The sequence below is a fragment of the Sus scrofa genome, chromosome X (assembly GCF_000003025.6).
Source record: "Sus scrofa isolate TJ Tabasco breed Duroc chromosome X, Sscrofa11.1, whole genome shotgun sequence".
Lineage (NCBI taxonomy): Eukaryota > Metazoa > Chordata > Mammalia > Artiodactyla > Suidae > Sus > Sus scrofa.
This window is the reverse complement of record NC_010461.5, coordinates 113,778,465-113,794,567: the sequence shown is the minus strand read 5'-3', so window position 1 is coordinate 113,794,567 and position 16,103 is coordinate 113,778,465. Positions and strand designations below refer to the sequence as shown.

The window sequence follows — 16,103 nt, the reverse complement described above, 5'->3', positions numbered from 1 at the left end:
ATTGTAGAGGGTGCAAAAGTGAGGGTCAGAGATTTGAAGAGGCTTGTGCAGAGCTAGTAGAGGAGGCAGCCGGAGACGGAACCCAAGTCCAATGTCCTTTTCATTCAATGCCACACGTGGTGCTGGAGAGGGGTGGCTGAAGGAAGCCATGTCACAAGGAGTTAGGGGACAAATAGGCAGTGAAGAGTAAAGTGGAAAACCCATCCAAAGATGGTAGAAGAGCAGCCTTTATTGGAGGTAACAGCTTCTGCCAGAGGATCTGAGTCCGCCTTCAGTTTCAGGGCATCACCCCTCTTCTAAAGTCTTGCAAGGCAGTGGTTTCAAGCTGAGCCCCCAGAGACCCAAGGTTTTTATGGGCGATGATGGGATAGTGGGGGTTGCTTCAACCAGAGAAGTTCTACATGTATCTGTTTTTGAAATAATTTTCTTCTAGGTCAAATTTCTGCAACCCCCCCCCGCCCAAATCCTGGGGCTTTGGATGTTCGAAAAGACTGGTAAACATCATGCAGGTTGACACTGTAGACGAGACGTAGAAGCAGACACTATGGGGCGATGGCTGATCAAACGCCATGGAACGCAGCAAGGGAGCAAGAACAAGGTCTTTGTAGACCCGTCCCCCCCAAGATCTGGCCTTCCAGCTTCCAAGCAGAGGGTGGCTATGAGAAGGAGCAGAATGTCATGCGTATGACAGCATGTGGGCTGGGCTGTTACTTGATTTTTGAAGTGGATTATAAGAATTGGAGCTCCATCACCCAGGAGGCTTAAACACATTTGTGATGCCAGGGTGTTTCTGTTGCATTGGTAAAGGTCAAAATCAATAGAATTCTCAAATCTTCCCCCATTTCGTAGGTCAGGTGTGCTATTATTCCACAGATCATGCGTGCATTTCTCTGTGATCCTTAAGTATTTGCTTGACATAAAAAAGATTTTTAAAGTTTACTTACTGGTCCCTTGGCAAAAGAAGGACATTTTTATATCTCTAATACTTTAAATATGTCATCTGGAATGACTGTATATTGAGCTGTTGCTTTGCCGGGCTGTTGAGAAATTTGACTGAGTATCAAAAGGGCTTCTCTTTTGGGGGCAGTGGGTAAAGAAACTGTCTTTTTTCCTGTCTGCTCCTCTAGAAATGCTCTTTCTGAATGACGTGAGCACATTGGGGAACTGTGTTCCTGAAATATACCTCAACCCTCCTAAGCTCACCTTCTTGTTTTGTTTCTTTCTTTCTTTTTTCTTTTTTTGTCTTTTTGACTTTTCTAGGGCCGTGCCCACGGCATATGGAGGTTCCCAGGCTAGGGGTCTAATCAGAGCTATAGCTGCCAAGCCTATGCCAGAGCCACAGCAACACGGCATCCGTGCTGCGTCTGCAACCTACACCCCAGCTCACGGCAACGCGGGATCCTTAACCCACTGAGCAAGGCCAGGGATCGAACCTGAAACCTCATGGTTCTTAGTAGGATTCGTTAACCACTGAGCCACGACGGGAACTCCAAGCTCACCTTCTTTGAATTGTACTTCAGTACTAGACGCTGGGCCACCAATGGAGCGCTCCATTGCGACTCTTCATCAGAAGCCTGTCATTGGGTTGATGGGAGGGATGGTGTCAGAAGCACTGGTTGTCATTCTATAGACTTTATTATTTTATTTTCTGCTTTTAAGGGCTGTACCCGCAGCGTATGGAAGTTTCCTGGCTAGGGGTTGAATCACAGCTATAGCTGTTGGCCTACACCACAGCCATAGCAATGCGGGATCTGAGCCGCATCCCCGACCCACTGATTGAGGCCAGGGATCAAACCCGCATCCTTATGGATACTAGTCGGGTTTGTTTCCACTGAGCCGCAATAGGAACTGCTCATTAAGAACCCATGGGAGAGTGGACATTCTTTCGATCCTCACTGCAAGGAAAGGCTATGTTTCTTATGAGCAACTAATGTGTTTTCTAATAACTTATGGGAATTTGGAATTTTGTTATCAATGGTCAGACCCATTGAACAATACAGTCATATAACTGCATATTAGAAATATCAATGCATGGCCCCACTGTCAGGAATTTAATTTTTCTATGGTAAGGATGATTTTTCAAAAGTCCTCCTCCCTCTGTCTAGTGATTTTAATTAACAACCAAGGTTGAGGATTACTGTTACATCTGATTGGGTCTTTTTTCTTTGGCTACTGGGAAGCTCAAAATCCAGTTTGGTTCATTTTTTAACAGCTGCATAGGACTTCATGATAGGCAGTTCTGAGTGCAGTTCTCATCTAGACTTGATCTTAGTGACATATTCTGATTTAGCCTTCCTCCTAAGTTCTTTACCTATTTTTAAAAATTTTCGATCATAGGTGATTTACAATGTTGTGCCAATTTCTGCTATACAGCAAAGTGACCCAGTCATACATCTATACACATTCCCTTTATCATATTATCTTTTATCATGTTCCATCACAAGTTATTGGGCATAGTTCCCTGTGCTATACAGCAGGACTTCATTGTATATCCAATTTTTAAAATTAAATGTAATAAAATCCATTGAGTAATTACAATTTAGGTTGTTTCCATGTCCTGGTTATCGTGAATAGTGCTGTGATGAACATAGGGGTGCATGTATCTTTCTGAATGAATGTTTGGTCTGGATATATGCCCAGGAATAAGGTTGCTGCATCCTATGGTAGTTCTATATTTAGTTTGTTGAGGTACCTCCATACTGTTTTCCATAGTGATTGTACCAGTTTGCATTCCCACCAGCAGTGAAGTAGGGTAATCTTTTCTCCACACCCTCTCCAGCATTTGCTATTTGTAGACTTGTTAATGATGGCCATTCTGACCAGTGTGAGGTGATACCTCATTGTAGTTTTGATTTGCATTTCTTTAATAATTAGTGAGGTTGAACATTTTTTCATGTGACTCTTGGACATCCATATGTCTTCTTTGGAGAAATGTCCTTTCAGGTGCCCATTTTTCAGTTGGGTTGGTAGTTTTTTTGCTGTTGAGTTGTATGAGTTGTTTATGTATTTTGGAGATGAAGCCTTGTCAGTTGCATTGTTTGCAACTATTTTCTCCCTTTCTGAAGGTTGTCTTTTTTGTTTGTTTGCTTATGGTTTCCTTTGCTGTGCAGAAGCTTGTAGGTTTGGTTTAGGTCCCGTTTGTTTATTTTTGTTTTTATTCTATTACTTTAAGTGACTGGCCTAATTTACCTGTTTTTTAAAAATCACATTGCCAACATGTATTTATTGGTACTGTTATGAATGATCTTTGACCTTTTTTTTTTTTTTTTGTCTTTTTGCTATTTCTTGGGCCACTCCCGCGGCATATGGAGGTTCCCAGGCTAGGGGTCGAATCGGAGCTGTAGCCACCGGCCTACGCCAGAGCCACAGCAACGCCAGATCCGAGCCGCGTCTGCATCCTACATCACAGCTCACAGCAACGCTGGATCCTTAACCCACTGAGCAAGGGCAGGGACCGAACCCGCAACCTCATGGTTCCTAGTCAGATTTGTTAACCACTGCGCCACAACGGGAACTCCAATGAATGATCTTTGAATTGAGGCAAAAGTTGGATTGGTAGGTGATGAGATGACAGACCAGTGCCATACAGTGTTTATAATGGGTCTGTTCACTGCCATGGGACATTTTCATGCATTAGATACCACAGATGGCACTATACTGGCCATTCTTGATACAGTGATAATAGAATACGTTGTCCTTGATGAAGTTATTATAAAAATATACCCATTCATCTTTTACTTCTTAATTGAAAAGAGGAATATTAGCAATCCTTTAAAAAGTTGCAACTAATAAATTAAAAAAAAATAATTCCTAATTCCCCCAACACACAGGGTAACAAAACATTCACTTTTTCAGAAAATCAATCTGTCCTCAGAGAGCTTTTCTTTAGGCAAAATACGTAGAAAGAGTAGAAAAATCAACAAAGCACGTATTTATGAAAATAAATCTTCAAGGCACTTGAAATTCGCCAAACAATAAGCCATTGGCTCTAGTGCTTGTCCAGTGTACTCCAGACACTATGACCTTCAAGGCCTTCTAAGAATGGGACCCTCTTTACCTCACAAACCATTCACCTTCCTCCAACTTTAGTTACAATGTTTCTAGAATATTCTCTTTCAGTTTCTAGAGGAGTCTCTCCCTTCTACCCCTATTCACCTAGCTAACTCCCCATCATTCTTTCGAGTTAGATGTTTCTTCCTACTGGAAACTCTCCCCGAGTTTCCCCACTTATTTCCCTGCTGGAGCTACTTTTCCTGTTGGGCCCCTTCTGCCATCAATTACCCAATTAATGATCTGGCTCCCCTCCTAGAATGTAGGCTGCAGGACAGTGTCTTTGTCATTGAATTTCTAGCACTTACCGCAGTGTCTAACACAGAGTTCGTACTCAATAAATGGAATTGCTATTGTGATTATAAAGCATACATTTCCATGTTTGAAAGGCACTTGGTAAAGGTCCCTAATGCTGATCAGAGTTATTTTGGGAGCCGGATGGCTATAATCATTCAGTGAGAGCAGGCAGTGCTGAGGCAGTGCGGGGATTCTCTAGCTGGACATTCCTTTCCCCTGCTCTCTAGACAGTATCTGAGGGATAATAAGACCCGCGGCGTTGGAGAGAAATCAGCTCTTCTGAAACTAATTTTCACTTTCAGTTAACACTCGCTCTATGTAAGCAAAGGTCATATCAGCTGGGATCCTGACTCTTTCCAAGATGACTGCCTATTTCAACAACTCGAAGGTGCTCCTGGAGCTTTGCCCTGTGCTGCAGTCATTTGGTCATGAAGTGGAAGATGCCTGAAATATGACAGTTGTAGGTAGAAGCAGAGGAGTTGGGGTCATGAAATGCCATGTGCGTTTATATGACCGTATTTTTTTTTTTTTTTTGCCAATAGGATTTTGTCTATTTCCTTATGAGAAAGCAGCTGGGTGTCTTGTAAAGTGCTTTCAAGTTGGAATCAAAATTTCTTCTCTTTCTATTTCCTGTGAGAAATGTTAGTTTGGGCAAGTTGGTAGATCCCTCTTAGCCTTGATTTCCTAGTCTCTAAAATGGGAGTGCAATGTAAGCCGCAGGACCATGTGGTGAAAGTTATCTCATACCTGAATAGGTGATTGATAAGTGTTTGTTAAATTCAAATTTCAAAGAAAGATGTACCCTCATTGGGATGAATAAGTTTGAATGTTCTGGCTTTTTTCTTAAACGTTCGGGCATGAGTTTAAAATTGTTATTGTTATTATTAACAGAACTTATTTACACAGTAGCCTCCTTTAAAAAAGATACAGAGAATGTCTCATAACTCCCCTTTCCAAATAAAATTGATTTGTTTCATAAAGCAATAGCTGCCAGAAACTCCAATTTTGCTCTGCTTTGATGTAATCCATTTGCAAACTGGAAGTTTCCCTACAGAGCTGAGGGGGGAAAAATGAAGGCCCACAGATATCTAAATTAGCCCTGAATATCAACCACATCTCTTTTTGAGAATAATCAGGTACTCTGACTCTGGTCTCCTCATTATTTCACCAGGCCAGGAAAGGCGAGCTGACAAATAAGCCCGATTCTTCCTTGGCACCACAAAATTCAAAGAAGAACGGAAAGTCCATTGAAGTCCGCCTCTGTTCTTTTGCAGTGTGTGCGATCTGCCTCCTGAGACTGCAAGGTTATGGTGTGGAGGCAGAAGGTGGCAGAGAAACAGCCATCTCTCCCCGTTGTCATGGCGCCTCTGTCACTCATACCCCAGCAGAGCAGGAGGCAGTGAGCCGCAAGGTGCAAACAGGACCTGCCACTTGCTGCTTCGCGTGTGTCCAAACTCCTTAGGCTCCTGGGTAGCTTTGCTGATGCCTCCTTTCCTCCCTGTGCCTCCCAGTGTCTAAGCCAAGTCCTCCTTTGCTGGTGGCTCTGCGTTCTGTTTCTTTTTTGGTTGCTAACAACGTCTTACGGAACGTAGCTCATCTGGCTCTTAGGTACCGCACGGAGACCTAGGGCGAGTCAGCGGGCTCTCAGAGACCATCCTCAGAGCTAGACTTGCTTTCCAAACTCTGCTTCAGAGACCCTATAGATACCCTCTGGAGGAGTGTCAAGGGCTTCCTAGGGAGGAAGCTGGTGCGAGATGGATCCCAAAGAAAGACAATGAATGGACTAGGCCGGGAGTAACCTGTCATTGCTTTGACCAGAGAAGTTCTGTTTCTGTCAGCATCCTGTATTAGACATCAGCATGAAATTTCATTTAAAGACATGATCGCATGGCCAAAAGCATTTGCAGGGCAAGTCTTTGCTAAACCCTGTTCCATATCCATACAAGGGTAGGGATATAGTTGTAAAGTGTGTCATTTTGTGACTTATGTTATTTTTCACCTGCTCTGGGTGCACAGCTGCACTCTCTATCTCTGCAAGTGGAACATGAACTTGTAAGGACACCAGGGTCTGTAATTTGCTGTCTTTATGATGAGACAACCCTTCAGTTCCCAGGGGACACAGCTTTGCCTATTTTTTTTTTTCCTTTTTAGGGCTGCATTGGCAACATATGGAAGTTCCCAGGCCAGGGGTCCAATCGGAGCTGCAGCTTAGACCTATGCCACAGCCATGGCGACACTGGATTCGAGCTGCATCTGCGACCTACACCGCATCTTGTGGCAACGCCAGATCCTTAATCCACTGAGCGAGGCCAGGAGCTGAACCCACATCTTCACAGAAAAATGCTCTGGGTCCTTAACCTGCTTAGCTGCAATGAGAACTCCCAGCTTTGCTTTCTTTGTAGGTTGGTTTCTCCTAAGCTCTTTTGAGTCATCGTTTTCGGAGAGTCTAATCAACATTGTAGACCCACCGCCTTGAAAAACACTTGGAAATAGCACAATTTGCACTCTCTTTCAAGGGACTATGGTGCCACTGAAACCCAGCCATGTGCTCTGAGACCAAGAATCCCTGCAGGAAAGGCTTCTCTGGATGGACCACACAAACGGTTGGGGTCAGTGTCCACTTTGGAAGCCTGTGTTTTTCCCCACCTGATCATTACAACTGCCCAGTATTGGAACCGGCCATGTCATGAGAATGGCTGCTTGATTATTTCAGGTGCAGAGATGCTGGCCCACCAGAGGGGCGGGTGGCATAGCAGAAGAAAGCACCGGGCCTGGCATCAGAGAGAATGGGCTTGAGACCGTATTGCTGCCAATTCCTACCTGTTTCCTTGGGCAAATCACTTAACGTATATGAGTTTCAATTTCCTTACCTATAAAATGGGTGGGACAGTTCTTCTGTCTGTTTTAAAAATGACCTCGTAGCGTTGTCGAGGAGTTAATGAGAAAACGCATGCCAGTCATTTTTCATGGTATAGAGCAGTTGGTTAGAAGGTCAGTTCCCTAAAAGCTTATTGTGCAGAGGGCACCTGCCTTATGTGGGAAAATGGATTCGGTGTTCTGTCAGGTCCCTTGTGACTCTGGTGTAGCCTTTTCTGCTCTGTTTCGTTGAATAATCTGGCAACTGTTACCTTCTTGCTTTGGATTTGCCCTCAGACAGGTTTCATGACTAGAATCTTGAGCAATGATTGCTTTTCCCCTCAAGGCTCAGCTTTCAAAAATGTCTTTAAACTATCTCCAGCTCCGCTGAGGAGATTTTTACATCTTTATTGCAAAGTGGCTCTTCGTGTCCCTTAGGGAGATGAAGAGACGCTGACCAAAACTTGTGACATGTTGTCCTCTGTTGCCAAATAGTCAAGGGAAACACACATTTATGAGTAGACAGTGTAAGCTTAAGAGTTTGCCATCTGATTTGGCTTTAGACTTTTAAATAAATCAGCCAAGAACAGTTCCAGAAACTTGATTTTCAAAATAGATACTTTTTGACAAGCCCGGTCCAGCTCGTTTCCAAAGATAGCCTCGGAATGAACAATGCTTCTTTATATGGAAGCCCTCCCTTTGAACCTGGGCTGGCCTTTGACCATTAGAATGTGGCAGAAGTGACACTGCATGACTCTTTAGAGTAGAGCCTTGGAGAAGTTCCCGTGGTGGCTCAGCGGGTTAAGAACCCGATAGTGTCTGCAGATGTGGGGTTGATCCCTGGCCTCGCTCAGTGGGTTAAGGATGCAGCGTTGCCGTGAGCTGTGGTGTAGGTCACAGAGTCGGCTCAGATCCGGCGTCGCTGTGGCTGTGGCTGTGGTTGTGGCCGGCAGCTGCAGGTCCGATTGGACCCCTAGCCTGGGAACTTCCATGTCGACCTGAGTCTCTTGGAAAGGCTCATTCTGGGAGAAGTAAGGTACCAGGTAAGAAAGTCAGCATCTGTAGTTCCTCGCGCTGAAGGAAGCGCAAATATTCGGAATTCACATGGGAAAGAGAGAAAGGGAGAGAGTGAGCTGCCCCCAGCTGTTCCAGCCATCCCACCTGAGGTGCCAGGCTTGTGAGGGAAGAAGGCGTCTCGGATGCCCCGTCCAGGTGAAACTTTCTGGAGGATGTCAGCCTCCATCTGACTGTAGCTGCAGGAGACACCCCCAAGTACAAGCTTGTAGCTTAGCCCAGTTAACCCACAGAGCTGTGAGATAATAAATTATTTGGAGCCTCTAGTTTTTTTTTTTTTAATAGCAGTAGATAATTGAAAAGGATGCCTCCGTCACATGTGGGGGTAGGCAGGATTGCACAGATCCAAACACTGGTGAATTGCCTGCAGCTGCTGGTATCTGGAAGGATTGTTTTCGGACCTGTGGCCTCCTAGTGACAGAGTCCATGTTGGTTGCCACTGACTCAGGTTGATGAGCTTTAACCCTCTTCTAGAAAATCTCTTGATACTGGCTTAAGACCACCGAGGAAAGAATACAATTCGTGTCTCTCCCACTGGACTTCTTGGTATCCACGTTCCTACCTTCTTTCTTATTCTTAAGATATGTTCTATAGAGGATTTCGTGCTGTTTGCTGGGCTGACCTCATGCACCTTTCCAAACCATGGTTGGCAAACTAGGGGCTGCAGGCAGGCCGTTACCTCTCTCTTTTTTGTAAGTAAAATTTGATTGGAACTTGCCCATTTGTTTCCATATATTCTATCACTGTTTTTTCTCCGTGATGGCAGAGTTGTGTAGTTGTGACAGATGGTATGGTGTGCATAGCCAAAAATATTTACTGCCTGACCTTTCCGGAGAAAGTTTGCCAAACCCTCGTCTAAACCATCGAGCTAACTGGTTGATAGTATTTTAGATTGTGTGCAGTGTTGTATGTAAACAGTTTGAGAGCTTGACTTTATGGTGATTGTCCTCTAGTTTCATCTTCGTTGAGGACAATTAAGCAGGTGAATTCAGCATCAGCTAATGCATATTAAGTCCCTTACTATGCACTGGGTACCTGGTGCTTTGGTATGTGTTTTCGTGTATATGATTCATTCCTGCGTGGAATAATCTTGTGAGCTGAATAGTTTATCTTCGCTTTACAGATGAAGAAATTTAAGACTTGGAAAGAAAAAAAATGATTCGATTCAGGCTACCATTACTGAGCTAGGATGTGAACCCAGTGCAAAGGTGCCAATACTGGATTCTTTGTCCTACACTAGTGCTTTTCAGACTTTTATGTTATGCGTGTATGCATGTAGGTGTGTAGGAATGCATGCATTTCTGTGTTTGGCAGCACGACCTTCTTTTACTCAAAGAATGCCATTCGTTGGCCCAGTGGGTATAAAGCAGATGAAAGCAGATCCAACGTCTCCATGATCACACCCCTCCTCCTTGCAGAACACACACACACACACACACACACACACACACAATTCAGCCTTAACCTCAACATTGCAACATTGCATGGACTTTGTCAGGACCTGTAACACGAGATGGAAGGACATGAGATTTGGGCTGTCATCATTTGGTCTTTGTCTTTCTCGTAGCACAGATGTCTGATTGCTCTTTTGCCTCAATGCCAGTGATTCCCAAGGCACTCTGTACAATTGCAAAAAAAAAAAAAAAAAAAAAAAAAGAGAGAGAGAGAGAGGAAAAGTCAAGGATTACTGTATTTTTGGTGTGACTGTTTTAACCACTTCCAAGCTTCAAATCTCCCTATCCAAGTCAAAAGTAAGTTGAATATGATTGGTTTTTTTAAATCCTATTTTAACGTGGTACATCTAAGTGCTGGAGCTTTATATATACATATTAAAATTATGTTTATAAAGATCCATAGTGGTATGGAAATAAGAGTATAATGCAGATAAAAATAGCTGTGTATACATTATGATCTCAGCTTTGCACAATGTAGTTTAGGGGGCGATATGCATATTAACTCACCTCTAGTCAAATAAAAGTGGAGGGAACCATGATCCCTGGGTGCAGGGGTTCTTTGTAATGGTTAGTGTCTGCCTTTTGTCCGTTCTTTTGAAAGCCTATAGAAACAAGCCAATTTGAAAAAAAAAAAAAAGCATTTGCATGTACTGTGTTGTGACTCTTATTGTTTCAAAAATTGGAGAAGAAATGAGTGGCCTGGCCGAACAGAGGCATTTTGGTTCCTGAGTTCTTCCTCTCTGAGTCCTGCATTGTCCTTTTCACTCCTTGTTTGCCTGCATTTTTACGCCTCGTTATTTACAGTGACATTCAGGAAAGGGTACAAAAGGCCCTTGGCCTTTTGTTTAGCATGTTTTAAAGATGTATCTCTATTTATGGCCTATCAGTATTGAAGAAAAACTTGACATGAAATAAACCTGTCTATACTTTGAGCAAAAGAAGCACGGACGTTAATTGACATCCTGTGTTTTCAGTATCACCAGGGTGTTCCTTTGGATGCAAACCGAGTCTGTACAATAACTACAAAGTATGAATGAGATTCTTTTTGGGCAGGCGAAGACTTAGAAATGAACCTTTAGGAAGCATGAAAGATAGCATGTGACATGCTATGTTGCTTTGGACTAAACCATTCCTATGTCATAATGTGTACTGACTATGTAGGTAAGTTTTTGAACATTTATATTTTTAGGAGAATGTAAAAGGAAATCTATGTCCCCTTATGGAAAGTATTATATATATATGTGTATAGATATGTATTGCTGCCACTCTCGAATTAAAAAAAGATCAGTATCATGCTATGTAAACATGCCTGTATGCGTTAGATGGTAGTGACAGTGCATTGTCTGAGGTCCGAGGAAGCTTACATAAGAACACACATTTCCCCAATACAATCAAATGCCACTTTGAATAAGGGGCTCGGCAGAAGAGATGCAATGGATATGTGTAATGTGTGCTAAATTCGTGATGGCCTTGGGCACTGCTAAAGCCACACTGCGTAATTTCACTTGACAGCCAAAAAAGAGGAGCTAAGGCAATGTGGCAGTTTCACCTCCTGTGTCTATTCACAAACTCCCATGGTGACCTCATTAATCTTGGGGAGGCGAAGCGCTCAAAGACGGGCCGCGTGATGTCAGGATGACTGCTTGCAAAAATCAAATTCCAGTCCATCTGCCACCGGTTTTCTTGAGGCTGGTGTTTGGCAACTTTATAAAAGGGTGTGCCAAGGAGTGCTGGGGCACAGCTCGCAGCAGAGAGCTGGCAGGAACAATGGAGACAGCACCAGAGGCCACCATGGGCCTCCCACCAGAGTCAATGGACTGCCACGTCATCACGGATGTACTTTGGTACATACGCCAGGGAATCCTAAGCTCTGGCCTTGAACTGAGCGCACCAGACAGTTTTTGGACTGAGGCTTTACTTGCCTTGACTCGCTTGGTATTTTTCCTCTGGACCAGTTGTTTTAATGGGCAGGGATTACTCAGTGACTCTATTTGGATTCAACATTTATCATGCGACTTGCTTCGTGTTGGGCGTGGTTCTCGTCTCTCCAGCTCCTTTGTCTCATTTAATCCTCATGATATTTTGAAGGCAATGTTACTATTCCTATTTTTAATGGATTCAACCAAGACCCTTTCTGTTTACCCCATCACTTCAGGGGGGGAAATATTAACATTTTTCTAACTAAAAGTATATCATATAATGTGACATAAAGATACCGCCATCATCTATTAAAAGATATATAGCAGGCATGGAACATTATAACGAGGACATTTCAGTGGTGAAGTGATGTGAGGGCCAGCAAGTTGGGACAATGGGAAATGGAATCTAATGGGTACTGTCGTGTCTACACATGTCAAGGCTAGTCCCGAATCCTGTGGCAGGTATTACACAGAGGCCATGAGTCCGATAAGGTGTGAGCAGAACCAGAATGCACTGTCAGGGCGCTGAAGGAGGAGGAACTTGCAGGATGGAGCAAGTGGTTCAACATGGTGTGATGTGGAGGCGAGGTCCAGAATGATAAAGCCTGAAAAGAGCCACAGGATTTTGCATTCAGGAGGTCAGTGCCGACCTTAGCACGAGCCCTTTCTATGAAGTGGGCAGGACAAGAAGCAGATGAATGAGGGGTCAGTAGGAAGTGAAGGGAAAGTGGATCATTGGTGAGTGGTTTGATGCGTCCTGTGGTTTTGGTGGGGCAGGGAGGGGAGAAGGGAGTGGTTTTTGGGGGTTCATGCTTTTGGGGGGGTATTTTTTAAACTTCTAAGCTTGAAAAGACTCTGCATAATTAGCGTTGGAAAGAAGGCCTGGATGGTGAGAATGGTTTTAGCTATAGGAGGTAACTGGAGGGCCAGTGTCTGAGAGACGTGGGCCAGGGCACAGGGGCACGCACTGCCCGTGAACTGGATGGAGGACCTCCCTGTCCTCATTTTCAAGGGAAGAAAAGGAGGAAGGATGCGATTTGTAAATGTTTGTGTTGGAGATGGAGAACGTCATGGAGATTATATCCGGAAGCCTCAATTGTCTTAGTGAAGTGGGGTGGGGGGAGGCAAGCCAAAGATTGAAATTGGAAGGGGCAAGGGTTGAGGAAGGGGCTGTTGAGCCAGGCAGTGAAGGCTTAATTAACATGGCCATTGGGGAGAATAGAGTTGGGACTGAATAAAAATATAAGGGGGTGTCGCTGGAACTCCAGCAAAGGTAGGCGATCATGAGTTTGGAATGTTGCTCAACGGCCTAGATTGCACGACTTCATCAGAAAGGGTAGATGGTAGTATTGGATGGGTGTTTGGAATTTGGGGTTGTGGCAGAGGAACAGTGGTGGAAGGAACCTGAGGGGGCTGGAGGGCAAGTCGTCTGGATCTGTAACCATGAGTTGCAGGCAGGGTAGGGGTGGCTCTGGAGACAGAAGCCTGCTGCACTGGAGGGAAAGGTAGGATTCTTGGAGGGGGGGTATCAGGACTCGGGGTGAAGGAGGCGGTAAACCGTGAACTAAAATCATCTTGAATAGATCATGAACATGAAGTGTTATGAGCAGACATGGAGAGCTAGATAGCTAAGCTGCAAGCATTTCAAGAGACCAGAGTTTCTATAGAGAATTCGGGAAGAATGAACTCGGTGTGGGGTTAGTAAATAACAGGCCCAGATCTCCGGTCTTCTTATTTCGTAAGATCTGAAGAGCAGGTGGAAGAGTAACCGTCTTCACTTGAAAGCCTGCTGGGAAAGCAGTGTCTTCAGAAGATAGTTCAGTTCCAGAAAAGGTAGGAGTTGGAGGAGCATTCTGTCGAATTTCAGCACATAGAAGAATTCCTCTCCATAAGGAACAGGACCCACAATGAGAGGGTTTATGGGCAAGGGCAGCAGTGGAAGCTCGAGGCAGAGGGAAGCAGCACAGGGGCTGAGAATGAGACTGTAGCTGAGAAAGGGTCTTGACCAAAGGATGGCAGATGGACAGGGGATGGAGGCATCATTGCCACTTGCTGGCCTCAGGTTGGTGAGTGGGGCTAATGAGAAAGTGTATGGCCCTTCTTTGCAGCCCTGTAAGTTGCAGAGACGTGAGTCATGAGTGAGAAGTCTTGGAGTCCAAAGCTTGAGGTCAGAGAGTGACCCCCAAGTTTCAGGGCTCGGTATTTTGTCCATAGTTTGTTCTGGACGTTTGCTTCAGTAGAGCTTCATCTTTGGCCAGTGATCTCTTGAGGACACTCTTCCTTCTTTAATCCTCTCTTCTGGTTGCTCGTGATAGTTTGGGTTCATCTATTTGTGCCTCCGCCTTATTTCAAGGAGGCTGTAAGGAGCGGGTTCCGTATGGCGAGGTTCCTGATGTGAAGCCTCAGTGGAGTGGACTGGGAATGTCTCACTAGTTAATGTGGAAAAGCTTTTCAGGGGGTTAATCTGGCCTTTTTCCTACCTCGTTTTTAGAGATCCTATGACCTGAAAATATCCCCATAAGATTATACTGTGAATGTAATACTCAAACTATTTACTTTGCAACAGTCTTTGTAAAATGGCTTCCAGAGAAACTTCTGGCCAACATGTTGTTTGGGGCGCTCTGAGTGGACTTCATCAGGCGCTGCTTTCCTGCTGCTCAGCCGTTCGGCAGTAGGACGGTCTTCTGTGGGTCCACTGATGTCATCTTGCACAGAAGAACCAGCCCATCAGGGAAAACAGTCCTAAGCCCCAAATGTTTAAAATCCGTATCCACACTTAGAAACGCTTCGGAGGTGTTAAAGCACGACATCCCTGGGCTAGAGACAGGTGGAAGGTTAACTTCTCTTTTCATGATTATGAAAGTGACATATTCACTGTAGAAAATATTAAAAATCAGATTTTCCGTCATGGCGGGGCAGAAACGAATCCGCCACTAGGAACCATGAGGTTGCGGGTTTGATCCCTGGCCCCGCTCAGTGGGATAAGGATCCGGCGTTGCTGTGAGCTGTGGTGTAGGTCACAGACGTGGCTTGGATCAGGCGTTGCTATGACTGTTTCGTAGGCCAGCAGCTGTAGCTCTGATTCAACCCCTACTCTGGGAACCTCCATGTGCCACAGGGTGTGGCCCTCAAAAGCAAAAAAAAAAAAAAAAAAAAAAAAAAATCAGAGTTCCTTGGTGGCCTAGAAGGTTAAAGATCTGATATTGTCACTTCAGTGACTCCACTGCTGTGGCATGCATTCAATCCCTGGCCTGGGCACTTCTGTGTGCCTTGAGCATGGCCAAAAAAATATTAAAAACAGGAAGTTCCCATTGTGGATCAGTGGGTTATGAACCCAGCTAGTATCCCTGAGGATGCAGGTTCGATTCCTGGCCTTGATCCCTGGCTTAAGGATCCATTGTTGCCATGAGCTGAGGTGTAGGGCACAGAGATGGCTGGCATCCCATGGTGCTGTGGCTGTGTCATTGGCTGGCAACTACAGGTCCGATTTGACCCCTAGCCTGGGATCTTCCATATGCCACAGGTGTGGTCCTGGAAAGCAATAAATAAATAAATAAAACAAGGAATATAGAAAAACAAACATAAAGATCACTTTTCATCTTAGCAGTTAAAGATATCCATTGTTAACATTTTGATATGTATTAGTCAATAATTTTTGTCTGTGTTCTTTTTAGCAAAGATGAGATTATTTTTACATATTTTTTCCTTATTGTCTTATGATCGTGATCAGATGCCAGTGATACAAAATGACATTCAGTGTAGTATTCCATTGACTGACTGTATTTATTTAACCAGCCTCCTCATGCTATTTATCTGGGTTTTGTTGGTCTTTTTGTAGTTATAAATCATGTAGGTATGTGCATCCTTGAAGAATTTCTCACACATTCATGATTACTTAAATAAATTCTTGGAAATAAGATGGCTTAGAAACACAGCCACAAAGTACTTTTTCTCCTCCCTCCTCCCTTGTTCCCGCCTCTCCATCCCTCTAATCTTCTCTCTTTTTCATTCTTCCTGTCTTTCTGTTGACTTTTGTTTCTGCCTTTTAATTTTTGTGTTACAATTTATACTTGAAATCTACTTTATCCGTGTGATTATGGTGTGGTGGATTTCTTACCAGATATGTTACTGATTTAGACCAGGGGTTAACAAATTCCAGCCAATGGGCCAAATCCAGCTTGCATTCTGTGTTTTTTTTTTTAATTTTAATTTTTTCCATTATACTCTCATACTAAGTAAAGTAAGTCAGAAAGAGAAAGACAAATATCGTATGGTATCACTTATATCTGGAATCTAATATGTGGCTTTCTGTTTTTATATGGCCCAAAGATGGTACTTGGTTGGGCGGGATATTTCCTATATGCTAATAATGCTCTTTGCATTTTTAAATGTTTGAAAAATACATAAACAAATTCTGTATAAACATATAAAGATGATCTGGGTTATGTGAAAA

At 43.9% G+C, this 16,103-nt stretch overlaps 1 protein-coding gene across 4 annotated transcripts in view; it reads left to right on the top strand.

Annotated features, from left to right (window-relative positions):
* FGF13 (fibroblast growth factor 13) overlaps positions 1-16,103 on the top strand; it is a 495,501-nt gene that overhangs the window by 161,124 nt on the left and 318,274 nt on the right. The gene's annotated exons all lie outside the window — the stretch shown is intronic.